The sequence below is a fragment of the Mastomys coucha genome, unplaced genomic scaffold (genome assembly GCF_008632895.1).
Source record: "Mastomys coucha isolate ucsf_1 unplaced genomic scaffold, UCSF_Mcou_1 pScaffold7, whole genome shotgun sequence".
In the NCBI taxonomy this organism is placed as follows: domain Eukaryota; kingdom Metazoa; phylum Chordata; class Mammalia; order Rodentia; family Muridae; genus Mastomys; species Mastomys coucha.
Window position 1 is genome coordinate 42,112,726 of NW_022196913.1, and position 15,498 is coordinate 42,128,223.

Consider the following 15,498-nt stretch of genomic DNA (forward strand, 5'->3'; position numbering starts at 1 on the left):
TTTTTTTTTTTGCAGAGCCCAAATGATGGCTCAGCACTGTTCTAACCAAAGTGCTTTAGCTCAGTGGCTTCTGACCTGCCTTGTCAGATTAAGGAGCCCCACCCCTCGGTGCAGCATCAAATCATCCTGGGGTCAGCAGTCCATATTTTCAATAAGCCCTTTAGGACATCCTAGTGCCGGTCCTTTGGGATAACGTTCATCTCTGCCAGTTTACGGTACAGCTGGAGACATCCTCTAGCTGCCTGTAACTCTGCGAAGGAGACCGAGAAAGTTCTAGCTTTTCCATGTGTTCTTGTCAGACTTGTCCTCTGTTTGGGGAGGGAATGGACAGCCCTTGACAGACAGTACTCAGAGTTGTTTTTATCCCAATGACCTGCCGCCTTCCAAATTTAGCAGTGGTCTGGAAGAGAGGATGGGATGTGTGCCTCAAGCCCTCTGTCCGGCTGAGTTGGAAGGAGGTGGAGTTTCTGAGCCCTGTGTGGTGGGGAGTGACTCAAACTGTGTACATGGAAGCCGGTGGGAATGATGCAATAACCCAGCTTGGGCAGACCACTTCCTGTACCTTTGGATTCACAGACCTAGGGTGTGGCCATTGGCAGTATCCCCGGGAGTAGACTGTTTGGCTGATGTCTCAAGGCAGCTCTGTCTGTCTAAGGTGAGGTGAGGCGAGCCGCAAGCTGTAAGCCCACAAGGTCTACCAGCCTAAAGACAGCTACATCATCAGAAGCTTGGACTAAGATTCTAAAAAGGCAATGGCCATTTTAGGGTGTGAGAAATGCCTACCTACAGACTTCCTACCCATTTCTTTCTTATTGTCGCAAAAGAAATGTGTGTTCTGTTGAACACCAGTCAGACATCCTGTCACAGCTAACTTTCAATCGGGCCAGTATCCATTATCCAACTACAAACTGATCGTTGGCTCTTCTTTGGTTTATACAGTATAAAGAGAACAGCTCGGGTGTCTATGGTGTGACACGCCTGGTGAGTGAGCAGGCGAAAGCTCCTGTTTAAAATGGACACTGAGGGTTGTAAGTGGCAGAATCATCACCCCACACTCCACCCTGCTCTGCATATGTAGGGCTTTGCTTTGTGCACACGAGTCCGGGTACCCATGGAGGCTAGTGGTATCAGGTCTCTTGAAGCTAGAGTTACAGGTGGTTATGAGCTGAATGAAACTCTGGTCCTCTGGGAGACCAGTAAGCACTCTTAACCACTAATCGATCTCTCCAGCCCAATAGCACATTTTTAAATGCTAAACTATTTTCATAATTACTTACTGTTCTCCCATAGCAGCAATTCATAATGTCCACAAAAGAGATTTGCAGGCCATCATTCCAACAGGTCAGCTTCAGGTCGAAAGAAGTTTTCTGTTTGTGTTTTCTCCAAAGGAGAAATCCCCTCCCATAGCTGTGGCAGTTGGGGAACATGTATAGTTTATTTCATGGCTTTCCATCTAAATGAACTGCTGGATTTATGAAACTGGTGGAATTAGCTGATTTTACTCAAAACTGCCTTTTGTTTATCAGCCTTAAAAAGATGTGTTAAAACCAGTTTGGCAACTTTTTAAATCTAGCATGTTAGAAGGCCCAGAGAAGAGAATTTTTAAACAATCTCAGTGTTGGAACTAAAGCAGAACACTTCGAATAACATCCATGGTGTTCACATCTCTAAATTAGGAGGATTCCTCTTTTCAAAGCCAGGAGTTCAAAGCCAGGGGTTGGATAGCAATAGATTTCTTTTTTTAATGGTACCATCCAAATCAGGCATAGGTAATATACTGTGTCACCAAGAGCTTGGGAGAAGTCTGGTGTCCTGGTCCCCTTCAGTCACGTATGCCTTAGTAGAACCAGTTTGGAAAACAGATGTAGCATCTCTTTCTAAATCCTTTATACTATAATAGTGTAGAAACATAGAGCTGCAGATGAGATTCATTCCTCCTAGTCATCTCTCAACTTAAAACAGAATCTCCTGCTCGCTTCGGCAGCACATATACTAAAATTGGAACGATACAGAGAAGATTAGCATGGCCCCTGTGTGAGGATGACACGCAAATTCGTGAAGCGTTCAAAAAAAAAAAAACCAGAATCTCATTTATATAGTTACCTTGAATATTGGATCCTCCTTCCTCTATCTCCTGAGTGCTAGAGGATCAGAGGTGTGTACTACAATATTGGGGATCTGCAGTACTGGGCATTGAACCAAGGGCTTCCTGCATGATAGACAAGCACTGTACCAACTGAGCTATATGTAAGGACGTAGGCATAAGTAGCTGTTTAAAGTACTAACTTGGGAGTTCCTGCTGTTTTGTTTTGGTTTTTGGTTTTTTGAGACAGGGTTCTCTGTATAGCCCTGGCTGTCCTGGAACTCACTCTGTAGACCAGGCTGGCCTAGAACTCAGAAATCTGCCTGCCTCTACCTCCCAAGTGCTGGGATTAAAGGCATGCGCCACCACCACCCGGCGGGAGTTCTTGCTATTATATATGTGTGTGTATGAATATATGCATGTATATGTATACATATATATGTATATGCATATTCATCTGTGTACACGTGTACATGTATATAGACCTATACATTTAGTGGTGCTAGGTGTGAAGCCCAGGATCTCACAGACACTAGGTAATCACACAATGCAACTGATGGTGTGTATTGACTATTTCATACTGCGTTTATATAATGTTTGTCTTTCTCAGTGCATGATAGTTTTGGGTTTCAACAGGACTGCCAGAGTAAAGGGACAATCAGTTGTTCTTGTCACACTGTAGACCTCTAAAATGGGGAAGCTGAGATGGGCTTGGGAGCAGAGCGTTATCTTAAGGTTAGTTTTCTTTTTAAATCCGAGGGTGGATGGTTGGTTGGTTTCTGAACTAAAAAAGCCCTCCAGCTTTTAAACCCCAAACTGCAGCACTCCACACAAGCCTGTTTGCACAGCAAAACTGTGTGACTGAAAAGAAACGTCAGGAAATGTGGATGGAGCGCTTACACTACTTTGTATAGGCGTCCCAGAGCTGTGCCCCTTTGCTTTGCCAGTCACATGTTCAACAGGACTGCTGCAGACCACTGAAGTGTCAGCTCAGCCCTCAGACTTCTGTGTCTTACTTCTGATTACCTTGGTCCTCAGCCAGCCTCATATTTGACACTCTGGGCATGGGCAGTGTTGGTGCCACTCGGTCTTGAGCTGTTAATCGTTTTATTATTTCCTGTCATTTTGCCTTGTGATTGATGCTCTTGAGCCTGGGGGCGGGTGGGGGTGATGAAAATGACTTTGAAACTAGCTTTGGAAAGGAGGAAGTTAAATTGGGACTTGGGTCTTACTTAAGAACAACAACAAAAGCACCCCGTTAGTTTTAGAAGGCTATCTGGGCCATAGCATGGAGGGAGCAAATGCGCTCCTGAATCCCTTGCAGAACTGAAGGGGGCTTTTCGGGTGTTTTATCACGGTTAGTTAACTAAGATCTCCAGTTCTCTGCTGCAAGGGATAAGACCAGCTCTTTGGTGTCTCTATCTGATTCTGTAGAACATTTACTGAAAAGGTTCCTCTTCTCCTTAAATTAAAAATAAAATTTGCAGCCAGGTAGTGGTGGCACATCCCTTAATCCTAGCACTGGGAGGTAGAGGCAGGTGGATTTCTGAGTTCAAGGCCAGCCTGGTCTACAGAGTGAGTTCCAGGACAGCCAGGGCTACACAGAGAAACCCTGTCCTGAAAAACCAAAAATGAATGAATGAATGAATGAATGAATGAATGAATAAATAAATAAATAAAATTTGCTTTTAGATTTAGGCCCAAATATCTTCCCGATACCCCACCACCACCACCGCTAGACCACCAGTGCTAGGTCTTGCTTGGAACCTACCCTGGTGCATGCAGGAAGACCCACTGGGATGTGGAAAGAAAACAGAACATCAATTTGTGGATTTTCCCTTTCCTTCTGTAGTGTTGGCTTTTCAAGATAAACCATTTTATTGTGGTCAGCTCTTTGTAGCATAAAATTTGCTGCTGTAACTAGTTCAAGTGCATGGGACAGTGGCATCTGTTGCATCCAGAGTATTTGTAAGTAGATCTCCCTTCTACATCAACAGTTTTTTAAAATCACCCCAAACACGAGTCCTGCATCCATTAAGAATTAATTCCCTATCATGTCTTGCCCAAGACCCCCCCATAACTTCCAGTGAACCTTCTACTCCCTGTGCACATTCTGGATACTTCATACCAGTGGAATATAGTGTATTCATACTTTTGAGTCTTGCTGGGTTTTCTAGCATACGTTTTTTTCAGAATTCATCTCTGGCGTAGCCCGGCTCAGCACTCCATTCCTTTTTTTTAAGGCTGAATCATACCCTGCCCTTTGTGTGCAGCACACTTTGTTTAGTCTTCACATTTCCTAAGGTCTCCTTCTAAACGCTTGATTTCACTGTGCAAACAGGTGCCTGTGGTGTTTGTGGCCCTTAGCTGATTTGAACGATGCAGCGAGGACTGGCTTGCAGGCATCAGTGGAATTGCTGGTTAGTTCCTTAACTTTGTAGATAGCTACCAAGCTCTTTTCTGCTTTGGGCACACCATTTTACATTCTGTCCAGCGATGCATAGCACAGATTTCTTCGTATCTTTGCTAGTCTTTGTTATTTTCTATTTTTTCAAAATTCTCTACCTCTAGGCTATGCTCACTGCTATACCACCTTTAAGCATTCAAGAGGCAGAAGCAGGCAGAGACCTCTGTGAGTTCAAGGGCAGTCTGATGAACTCACATCAGTGCCAGGCTCAAACAACACACTGTCACCATCCTATTGAAATTAAAGTGGTATCTCATTAGGATTTTGATTTCTCTGGTGACATTGAGTTTGTTCCTGGGTTTGGTTTGGTTTGGTTTGGTTTGGTTTGGTTTGATTTGGTTCCTCCCCATACTAGAGATTGAGCCCAGGGCCTTGTGCATGCTAATCATACATTCTACCAACTGAGCCACATACCCATTCCATCTTTTTTTACTTTTATTTCCTTGATGATGATGATGAGTGTGTGTATCTGTGTGTGTGCGAGCATGCATGTGTGTCCATGTGTGTGCAGGCATGCAGCAAGTGTGAATGTTCAAACCAGAGGATAGTTTTTGTAGTCACCTCATCAGCCTTCTTATATCTTATTGGTCACTGGTAGAACTTATTTCAAATAAGTCCTGTGTGTTGCCCAATTTTGCATATTTTGTAACATGCCTTAGCACATTATAAGTAAAAACATGGGCTACTTGGCTATATGCATTTTTTTTTTTAAGATAGGAGAATGTGCTTCATTGGGAAAGCCTTATTATGGCCAATAATGGATCCACCATATTCCGTAAAGCCTGACATTAGCAGGAGACTGTGTGTTTGCTGGTTTGCTTGCTTGCTTGTTTGAGATCTCACTTGTTTCGGTCTCACCTGGCCCAAGCTGGCCTCAAATTCATGCTGTGGCAGAGGCTGCTTTTGACTTCTGGATCTTCCTGACTCCACCACCAGAGTGCTGGACTGCTGCCACACCTGGAAGAGGAAACACTGATGAAAATCCTTAAACTGTAGGGGGATTTTATTTGGTCAAATATAATGTCTGGACTGGAGCCTTCGTATGAAATTAATCTCTGGGTACCACAGTTATCTTTTTGTTTTGTTTTGTTTTGTTTTGTTTGTTTTTTTTTTTGGTTTTTTTTTGAGACAGGGTTTCTCTGTATAGCCCTGGCTGTCCTGGAACTCACTCTGTAGACCAGGCTGGCCTCAAACTCAGAAATCCGCCTGCCTCTGCCTCCCAAGTGCTGAGATTAAAGGCTTGCGCCACCACTGCCGGGCTTCACAGCTATCTTTTATGCTATTTCCCTTTGGTTCTTTAATTAAGTCCTAGATGTGGAATGACCCCAGCACTCAGAAGGCTGAGACTAGAGGCTTGCCATAGAGGCTGACCTAGGCTACATATCAAGTACCTGACCATCCATCCAGAGCTACATAGTAAGACTCTGCCTTAGAAAAGAAAAAGGGGGGCTGGAGAGATGGCTCAGTGGTTAAGAGCACTGACTGTTCTTCCAGAGGTCCTGAGTTCAATTTCCAGCAACCACATGGTGGCTCACAACCCTCTTCTGGTGTGTCTGAAAACAGCTACAGTGTACTCATGTAAATAAGAAAAATAAATCTTTTTTTAAAAAAGAAAAAAGAATAGAAATGGGGAAATGGGTGGGAGATAGAGTGGGAATGGGAGGGTTACTTAAATGGGTTTCAAGTTAAACTTGCCTTGAGCTTGGTGCAACTGCATAGTGAATCAGAGCATTTCGGGATGTTTATGAATCTTACTAAGAGATGCCTTTGGTGGCTGGGGAGATGGCTCAGTGGGTAGAATGCTTGCTGCATAAGCTTTATATCCCCATCATCTACATTAAAAATAATAAATCTGGACATGGCAGTCCGTAACCCCTCCCCTACCCTTTTCCTCCTTCCTCCCCCCCCCAAACCTGAACCAGGAAGTACAAGACAGGCTGGTGCTAAGGGCTTGCTGGCCAGCAAGAACTGAAACAGGGAACCCCATGTTCAGTAAGAGACCCTGTCTCAAAAAATAAGGTGGAGAGTGACAGAAAGACACCGAGTGTTTCCACACATATGCAAGCAGGCACTATACAACACACATCACATCATATATGATGACCAGAGCTCACACCTCTACAGCAACAGACCTAGGTCCACAATTACCATTTCCAGTTAGTATAAGGAGGTCATTTGTGAAAACTGTAAGGGGTTCTCTTGGGAAGGAAGCTGGTGTAGTCCAGGATGCAGTCACAGCATTTTCGGTTGTGGGATTGAGCTGTCAAGCACTTGACTTTGCCACTGTTGTTCTGTCTTGTGAGAGTTAACCCGGTGCCATCGCCCTAAGATGCCAGCCTCTGTCTATCAAGGTGTGACATTACCTTCCTGGTAATCCTGGTGTGTTTCTTGGAAAGCGACCACAGGAGCAGAGGTTTTCCAAAGAAAACATTTATTTCGGTAAACAGGTATTTTACCCAACCAGTCAAGTGCAGAATTTTAAAACCAGTGTTTGTTTGGCTAGCAAACATTTTGTTTCAATCTTTGCAGCTTAACAAGAGGGGAAGATTTAAGTGGCTCCTAGAAAAAAACGGATGCTGGGCTGTCAGCAGGAACCTCTGGTTAAGCAGCCATCTATTTGTTCTCTGAGAGTCACTTTAATCACACATCTGGAGAACCAGCTAGTGCTTTCTGGATAGCTCTGTGCTTGGTTGCAATCAAAATGGAGAGTCACGGGTGTTCGCATGCCTTTAATACCAGCATTCAAGAAGTAGGAGCAGGGGGAAGCTAGCCTGGTCTGCATATCGAGTTCCAAACAAGCCAAAGCTACATTCATAATGAAACTCTGCTTCCCTAACTCCCGAACCCCTCTCCAAAAAATAAATAAATAAATAAATAAAAGTCTTAGGTTTTAAGTTTTGGAAGGGTTTTTAATTTTTACATCAGAAGATGAGTAAAAAAGAATTATTAAATTGGACATTGCTTTTGGGATAGGGCTTTTGGCTCAGTGATAGAGTAGCTTGCCAGACATGTATGAGACCCTAGGTTCTATCCCTCGCACTGAAAAAAGAAAAATACTGCTGTATTTAAACTTGATAATCCATGACTTAGAGGTATGTACCCTATGGTGGTTTGAATGCGTATGGCCTCCATAGACTCACGTGTTTGAATGCCTGACCCATAAGGAGTGACACTATTAGGAGGTGTGGCTTTGTCGGACAAAGTATGCCACTGCGAGGAGGGCTTTGAAGTCTCATATATAGTCAAGCTATGCCCAGTGTTGAGACAGTCTCCTCCTTGCTGTCTGTGGATCTATATGTAGAACTCTCAACAACTTCGTTAGCACCATGTCTGCCTGGGCGCTACCATGCTTCCCACCATGATAATAATGGGCTAGACCTTTGAAACTGCAAGCCAGCCTCAATTCAACGTTTTCCTTATAAAAGTTGCCTTGGTCATGGTGTCTCTTCACAGCAATAAAACCCTCGCTAAGACAGACCCTTAAGTGACTTCAACCATTCAACTTAATATAAATCAGAACCCAACACAACCACAAATCTGCATCCAGGGACTCACCCAACTGTGAATCAAAATATTCCAGAAAAACAAAAATGTCAGCTGCTTATTTATTAAACCTATACAGCCTCCCCCTGCTGTTGTCAATATTGCCTAAAACACACAAAAATATCTCTTCTAATGACATGACATTTATATTACAGTAGTTACTATGAACCATCTAGAATTGACTACTAGTATTTGGAAGTACATACCTAAGTTGTATGCAGAAAACCCTAACTCTAATCCTAACTAACCCTAACTCTAAAACTTTTTGTATTTTTGAGGCAGGGTTTCTCTGTGTAGCCCTGGCTGTCCTGAAACTCACTCTGTAGACCAGGCTGGCCTCAAACACAGAGATCCTCCTGCCTCTTCCCCCAGAGTGCTAGGATCAAAGGCACACCACTGTCTGGCTATCATCTCTATTTTAAATAATTTCATGAGTTCTAGGTTGGCTTCTAACTCTGTCACAGAAGCTAAGCTTGGACTGCAGATCCTCCTGCCTCCACCTTTCTCTACTCCTGCCAACATGCATCGTGTTGATGGTAGCTTCCCAGAACAACCTTGGAAGAAGTTCCTTTTTTTCTTATGGGGAGGGAAAGTATTATTATGTAGCCCAGGCTGGCCTCAAACCCAAAATCTTCCTGCTTCTACTTCCTGAGTGCTAAGATTTCAGGGACCAGACCTGGCTGAACTACAAATGGTACTTGCTTGTCTCTGTCATGTTGATGTCCATAGCTGTGATCTGTTGCTCATTGCTGGTAGCCCTCTGGATTCCCACAATGTCATTTGGCACTTTAATCCTTTATTTGTTTTTTGTTTTGTTTTTTTTGTTTGTTTGTTTGTTTGTTTGTTTTGAGACAGGGTTTCTCTGTATACCCTGGCCATTCTGGAACTCATTCTGTAGACCAGGCTGGCCTCGAACTCAGAAATCCACCTGTCTCTGCCTCCCAAGTGCTGAGATTAAAGGCGCGCACCACCCATGCCTGGCACTTTACTCTTGATAGACATTTGAACCATATTTTCTATATTCTGGCTCTTATGCAAAAGGCTGTCAATACCTGTCTCAGTTAGGGTTACTATTACTGTGATAAAACACAATGACCAAAAGCAACTCAGGATGGAAGGGGCTTCTTCAGCTTACACTTTCAGATCATAGACCATCACTGGAAAAAAGTCACAACAGGAACTCACGCAGAGCAGGAGCCTCGAGGCAGGAGCTGATGCAGAGACCATGGACAGGTGCTGCTTCCCCTGGCTTGCTCAGCCTGCTTTTTCATAGACCCCAGGACCACCAGCCCAGGGATGGCATCACCCACAACGAGCTGGGCCCTCCCCCATTGATCACCAATTACAAAAATGTCCTAATGCCTCATCTTATGGAGGCATTTTCTCAGTTGGGGTTCCTGTCTTTCAGATAACTCTAGCTTGTGTCAAGTTGGCATAAAACAAACCAGCACAAGACCCTTCTAGATAGCTCTCTTTACTGTTGTGTAAATATTTCCCTAGGATGGGTGTGGAAGGTGGATTGCTGTGTCATGGGATACTTGGGGTTTTTTTGTTTGTTTGTTTGGTTGGTTGGTTGGTTGGTTGCTTTGGTTTGGTTTTTCAAGACTGGGTTTCTCTGTGTAGCCCTGACTGTCCTGAAACTTGCTCTGTAGATCAGGCTGGCCTTGAACTCACAGAGCTCTGCCTGCCTCCATCTCCTGAGTGCTGGGATTGAAGACGTATGCCACCCCTGAGTGGTAGGACTTGTATTTTTAATTCTGTACTATTAATTACAATGTTTTCCAAAGTAAATATCCAGTTTCTATCACTAACAGTGAATGTGAGCTAATTTTCCTGATTTTACTGAATTATAATTGACAGGCAATTATATGTTTACATAAATTTTAGATATATTTATATCTTTTTAATTATGCTGGGGGATATTGCACAGGAATACAGGTGGCTAACAGAGGCAGATATCTTTTGTGAAATTTAATTTTACCTATTAGTAGTAGGATGTGAGCGTGCACGTACCACAGCAGTTTGTAGGTCAGAAGTCAGCTCTCAGGAGGTCTCTCCACTGTTCCAAGGATTGAACTCAGGCTGCCAGGCTTGTGTGGTAAGCCTTTGATGCAATGAGCCATCTCCTAGACCCATAGTTATCATTTTTTAAAAAACTTTCCTGGGGGAGGACAAGTCAGTGGTTAAAAGCAGCAGCTGCTCTCGTAGAGGACTCAGGTTCAGTTTGCAGCACCCACAGGAAGGTTCAAAATCCTCTGTAGCTTCAGTTCCAGGGTTCAGTTCAGTTTAGTACCATGAATGTATGTGATACACAAACATGAACACCCACACACGTTAACGTATAATTAATTAAATTAACTTTGCCGAATGACAATTTTTTGGTGAAGATGATAGTGCGTGCTGGCTAATGCAGCCTAATTGTTGAGTTAGTTACATAGCTCAAGTGAGAAACTCTATTCCCCAGGCAAGGCAGACTACACCTGAAGAGCAAGAGCCAAGATTGGCTGCTGTCTTCCATGTATATCTCCACCCCCACCCCATCCCACCCCCACGAAGAAATTATTCTGAAGCTGGGAGTGGTGGGGCTTTCACAGAATGCCAGCATTTAGGAGACAGGCAGGAAGATCAGGAATTCACAGTCATCATTGATTGTATAGTGAGTTCTAGGCCAGCCTGAGCTAGAAGAGACACTGTCTCCAACAAGCAAGCAAGCAAACAAACAAACAAACAAATTATTCCCTATCCATGAAGATAAACATGAGGTTACTCTATTGTAGCCATTACTGAATTTTTTTTTCCCATTCACATATTACCATCACATTCCATTCATGTGGATTTGGTGAAGAATGTTGACATTCGTGAATGAAGTCTGTCTTAAGTGCTTGTTGCAATGGAGCCTGGGAGGTGTTCTTGAGGTATCATCTGGAATTGTATCTGTAACATCAATGCCCAGTCTCATTGCATGCTTTCGAGCCTGTTCAACAACCGCTGTGTCAACCCTCTGTGGTGCAATGAACTGTCACAGCTTTCTGATGAGTCCTCCACCTAGTTGTTCTCCGAGGATGTCTTGGTGTCCTCGGCTTGCTGCCTTCCTCTCTAAACGTTAGAAACATCTTTAATTCCCTAACTGAAGTTTTTAGACTCTTTAGTGGGACTATACTGAATCTGTAGAGGAACTGGGGTAGAAATGTCGTGTTTACACTAGTCGGGCACATCAGAAGACAGTGTGCAGAAACATCAGTGTCAGACCTGGATACTGACCCTGCATGGAGTCTCACTGACCTGAAGAATTTGTTTTGCCTCTGTTCTCTCACTTATAAAATGGGGATTCTGGACTGGGAGATATAGAATATGTACTTACCATGCACAGGGCCCCAGGCATAAGGAAGATACCCAGCATAAAAAAGAAAAAGTAAAATGTAAACTATAACAGAGGAGAAGCTGTTTTACATCAGATTAGGAGAAAATACAGCTACTTTTTGGACAGTAGTTGAAAGGCTTTACTGAGTAAATGTTTAGTGTATAATGTGTACCAAGAACATGGAATACAGGAGTTTATGTGTTTGAACACTAATTCTGTTTGTTCACAGGGAGCTTCTTCGACATCTAAGAAAGTCTGATATTTTTCCTTGTTAAGCTTCATCTAGGGTCTGGAAAGGCATTCCAATAGTTAGGAGATCTTGCTGTCCTTCTAGAGTGGTGGTTCCCAACCTTCCTACTACTTCGACCCACTAATGCAGTTCCTCATGTTGTCATCACCCCAACCATAAAAGCATTTTCTGCTTCTACTTCATAACCATAATTTTGCTAGTTATGAATTGTAATGTAAATCATCACAGTTTTCCAATGGTCTCAGGTGATCCCTATGAAAGGGTTGTTCAAACTACAAAGGGGTCACAACCCACAGGTTGAGAACTGTTATACATGCACACAGAAAGGCATATAAATATATAAACATTTTCAATAAAAAAATAAAACTATCTATAATACATATTTTATTTTCCTATCTACCCCAACATGTGTAAGGAACATTAGCCCAAATATGTGGTATGTATTACTTGGTATAATATATAACCTATTCTTACTTACTCATTATATAATATAAAATACACACTCACAAGCACACACACATATATATGTACTTATACATATATATGTATATATACATTTTAATGCATCAAATGGTACATCAAGCATCTCTGTGTATATCTCCTTGCAGCTATTTGGTCTATTTTATGAGCTGAGTGTGATCATATTTAGATAACACTAGTCAAATGTTGTGTTCCATGAGGCACAGCTTAGACAACAACTATGGACAGTGTGACAACTCATCACAACCACTGCTCTGTTCTAAGAGGGCTGAACCTGGCTTTTATTTTACCAGATTTGACAGTTTACCCGAATTAAACCATTGTAGACTTCTGATTTCTGTTGTTGACATTTATCCAAAAATTTGGCAGCCTGATTTATTTTTCTCTATTATCTAAGGCTGCTTTCAATCTGTAACTTCTTCCTTACTGGTAGAATTAAGTTGTCTCAGTATTTACTGCCAGATCACTGACAGAGTGCTGGAGATCTTCTTAGGGTATACTTCCAATACCCTGTGTTTTCCTGAATTTAGTATCAGAGGTGCCACATCCTTTGAAATTAGAGTAACTTTATATACTGACTAGTGTCCAGCATAAGTCAGGTCCCCTTACATAATAGAGCAAATGTCATTCTTTTTCCATTTGTTACTATCACAAAGGTATCTGTGGAGCTATAATGTTTTTAAATATATGCTCATACAAAAAATTACATTATTCACAAAGCAGCCCATATAGCCATTAATTGGTGAAAGGATTTGATAGTAAAATGGAGGTTGAAACATTGATAGATGCTTCAACATGGGTGAGTCTTGCCAAGCCAGACAAAAGACTCCATATGATAATTCTAGGATAGTAACTTAGAACATCAAAATCACAAGGAAGAATTCGTAGAATAACGGAAAGGAACAGATGGAAAGGAAAACCTAACATCCGCTCCCCTCGCCTCGGTCTCCTCGGGTTTCGGTTCTTCAGCATGGGCTTCGTCACGTGGCTCTGATTCACGTGGGAGGGAGGCTCAGACTAAAGCTGCCAGGCTGTGTGTGATTTCACTTTGTTGGAAGACACAGAGACTCAAACTGAAACCAGCAAAGAAACCAATGTGTTCTTAATGGTTTTTACCCAAACCATAAAGCCCTCCCTTGGAGAGACCGGGGAATCACCCAAAAGTTGGCCCAGTTCCTTTAATAAGCTATAAAACAGTATCTGTCATGGGTTTTTTTTTTCTTAGTTAATATTTGTCAACTCACTTAGGACCTGTGTCTACCTCATTCCGGGAATTCACCTAAAACACAAATTCCTGGGCCCATTCTAGACCAAGGGAATTACTTAGACAGCATGGAAGGCAGAGACATTCCAGCCTATTGAAAGGTTCCTGGGCATAGTGTTCATCAATCAGGACTTGCTACTAATGACGAAGGCGGCATGGTGGACTGGGGTTCCATGGATCACTACTGATCTTTTTTTTTTTTTTTTTGGTTTTTCAAGACAGGGTTTCTCTGTATAGCCCTGGCTGTCCTGGAACTCACTCTGTAGACCAGGCTGGCCTTGAACTCAGAAATCCACCTGCCTCTGCCTCCTAAGTGCTAGGATTAAAGGCATGCACCACCACTGGCCGGCTCTACTTATCACTTAGTGGAAAATGTCATCAGATGGAAAGTTAGGTGGCTGACACTCATTTAGCAATGTGTGAGATGAGCACCTTGGGTTTTCATAGAATGCAGTCTCTTGTTCGGGAACTTTTGTTAACAAAAGAGCAGGCAGAGGCTCAGCCATGTTTGATTGCATACATAGCATCTAAGCTTTTTTTTTTTAAGTTTTATTTATTTTATATAGGTAAGTACACTGTAGCTATCTTCAGACGCACCAGAAGAGGGCAACTGATCTCATTGCAGATGGTTGTGAGCCACCATGTGTGTGGTTGCTGGGAATTGAACTCAGGACCTTTGGCAGAGCAGTCAGTCCTCTTAACCATTGAGCCATCTCCAGCTCCAGCATCTAACCTTTAATGCAAAGTTTTCATGTTCTTTATGAACCTCTTAGTTAATTGCAAAAGAAGGTGTGCTAGCCAAAAGGGAACCAGGGGAGTCTACTTTGTTTTCTGTTTGTTTGAGACAGCAGTTCTTTGTGTAGCCTTGGCTGTCCTAGAACTAGCTCTGTAGATCAAGCTGGCCTCGAACTTACAGAGATCTGCCTGCCTCTGTCTCCTGAGTGCTGGGACCGCCACTGCCCAGCAAGAATCAACTTGCTTTGCTTGGCTGTTTCATTCTGCTGAGGATTGACCCCAGCCCCTCCTGCAGGCTAGGCAAGAGTTTTGCCTCTGAGCTACATCTCTAAGGGGTCTGTGTGCATCTTAGTTGTAGCTTAAGAGTTCTGCTAGACACTCTATGAATTATTCATTGCGTTAGGAAATCCTTACCAAGTGTTTAAAGTTGCTGTGGCTTGGAATAGGTAGCTCACAAAAGAGACGCATGCACAAGGGCTTGCGGCATATCAGACAAACCGGAGACCTCTTTGTCCCTGTCCATATAGAGATTAGAGGGCTTTAGAGAGTTGGAAAACTACGAGGATCTATTGCTATGAGGTATTTGCCTTATCCTGGGCTGTGTGCTGAGCATTGAAAGTAGCTTTTCATCTGTTTCTCGCCAAATTCTTATCAATAATGCGTTTCACAGGAAACCAAGCATAGAGACCTAATGGCTATACAACTCCTACGTCAAAGCTAGGATACGAAGATGACACTCACTCAGGCATGCCACTTGCTTACCTGTAGTCTGGAAAAAAATGAAAGTACAGACTGACAAGATGGCTCAGCCCATAAAGGAGCTTGCTGCACTGGCCCAACAATGTGAGTTAGACTTGTGGAACCCACAAGGTGGGAAGAGGGAGCTGCGTCTTGCAGTTGTCCTCTGAATGCTGGATGGGTGCTGTGGAATGTACAGGCCCACCCCCTCAAACACAGCACACACACACACACACACACACACACACACACGCACACGCACATACATGGAAAATCTTAAAAGAGAAAATACGGGAGCTGGGGAGATGGCTCAGCAGTTAAAAACACTTGTAGAAAACCTGGGTTCAGCTTGCATCAACTATATGGTAATTCACGATCATCCATAACTCCAGTTCCAGGGGACCTGACACTTCTGACTTCTATAGACACCAGGGAGGCACGTGGTACACAAGCTGAACACCCATGTACCTAAAATAAAATAATGTTTTTTAAAATATGATTTCTAAAAGAGACAGAGAGAAAACGTACTCAAAAGGTTAAAAAGGAAGAGGTGTATACTAACGATGATGATGATGAT

General features: G+C 43.0%; 1 protein-coding gene and 1 non-coding gene across 3 annotated transcripts in view; both read left to right on the plus strand.

Moving 5' to 3' along the window:
• The window catches only part of Rreb1 (ras responsive element binding protein 1), a 190,450-nt gene that overhangs the window by 6,122 nt on the left and 168,830 nt on the right, over nt 1-15,498 (plus strand). The gene's annotated exons all lie outside the window — the stretch shown is intronic.
• On the plus strand, nt 1,969-2,075 carry LOC116082839. The gene has a single exon (XR_004115469.1). It is a non-coding gene; the product is annotated as a U6 spliceosomal RNA (small nuclear RNA).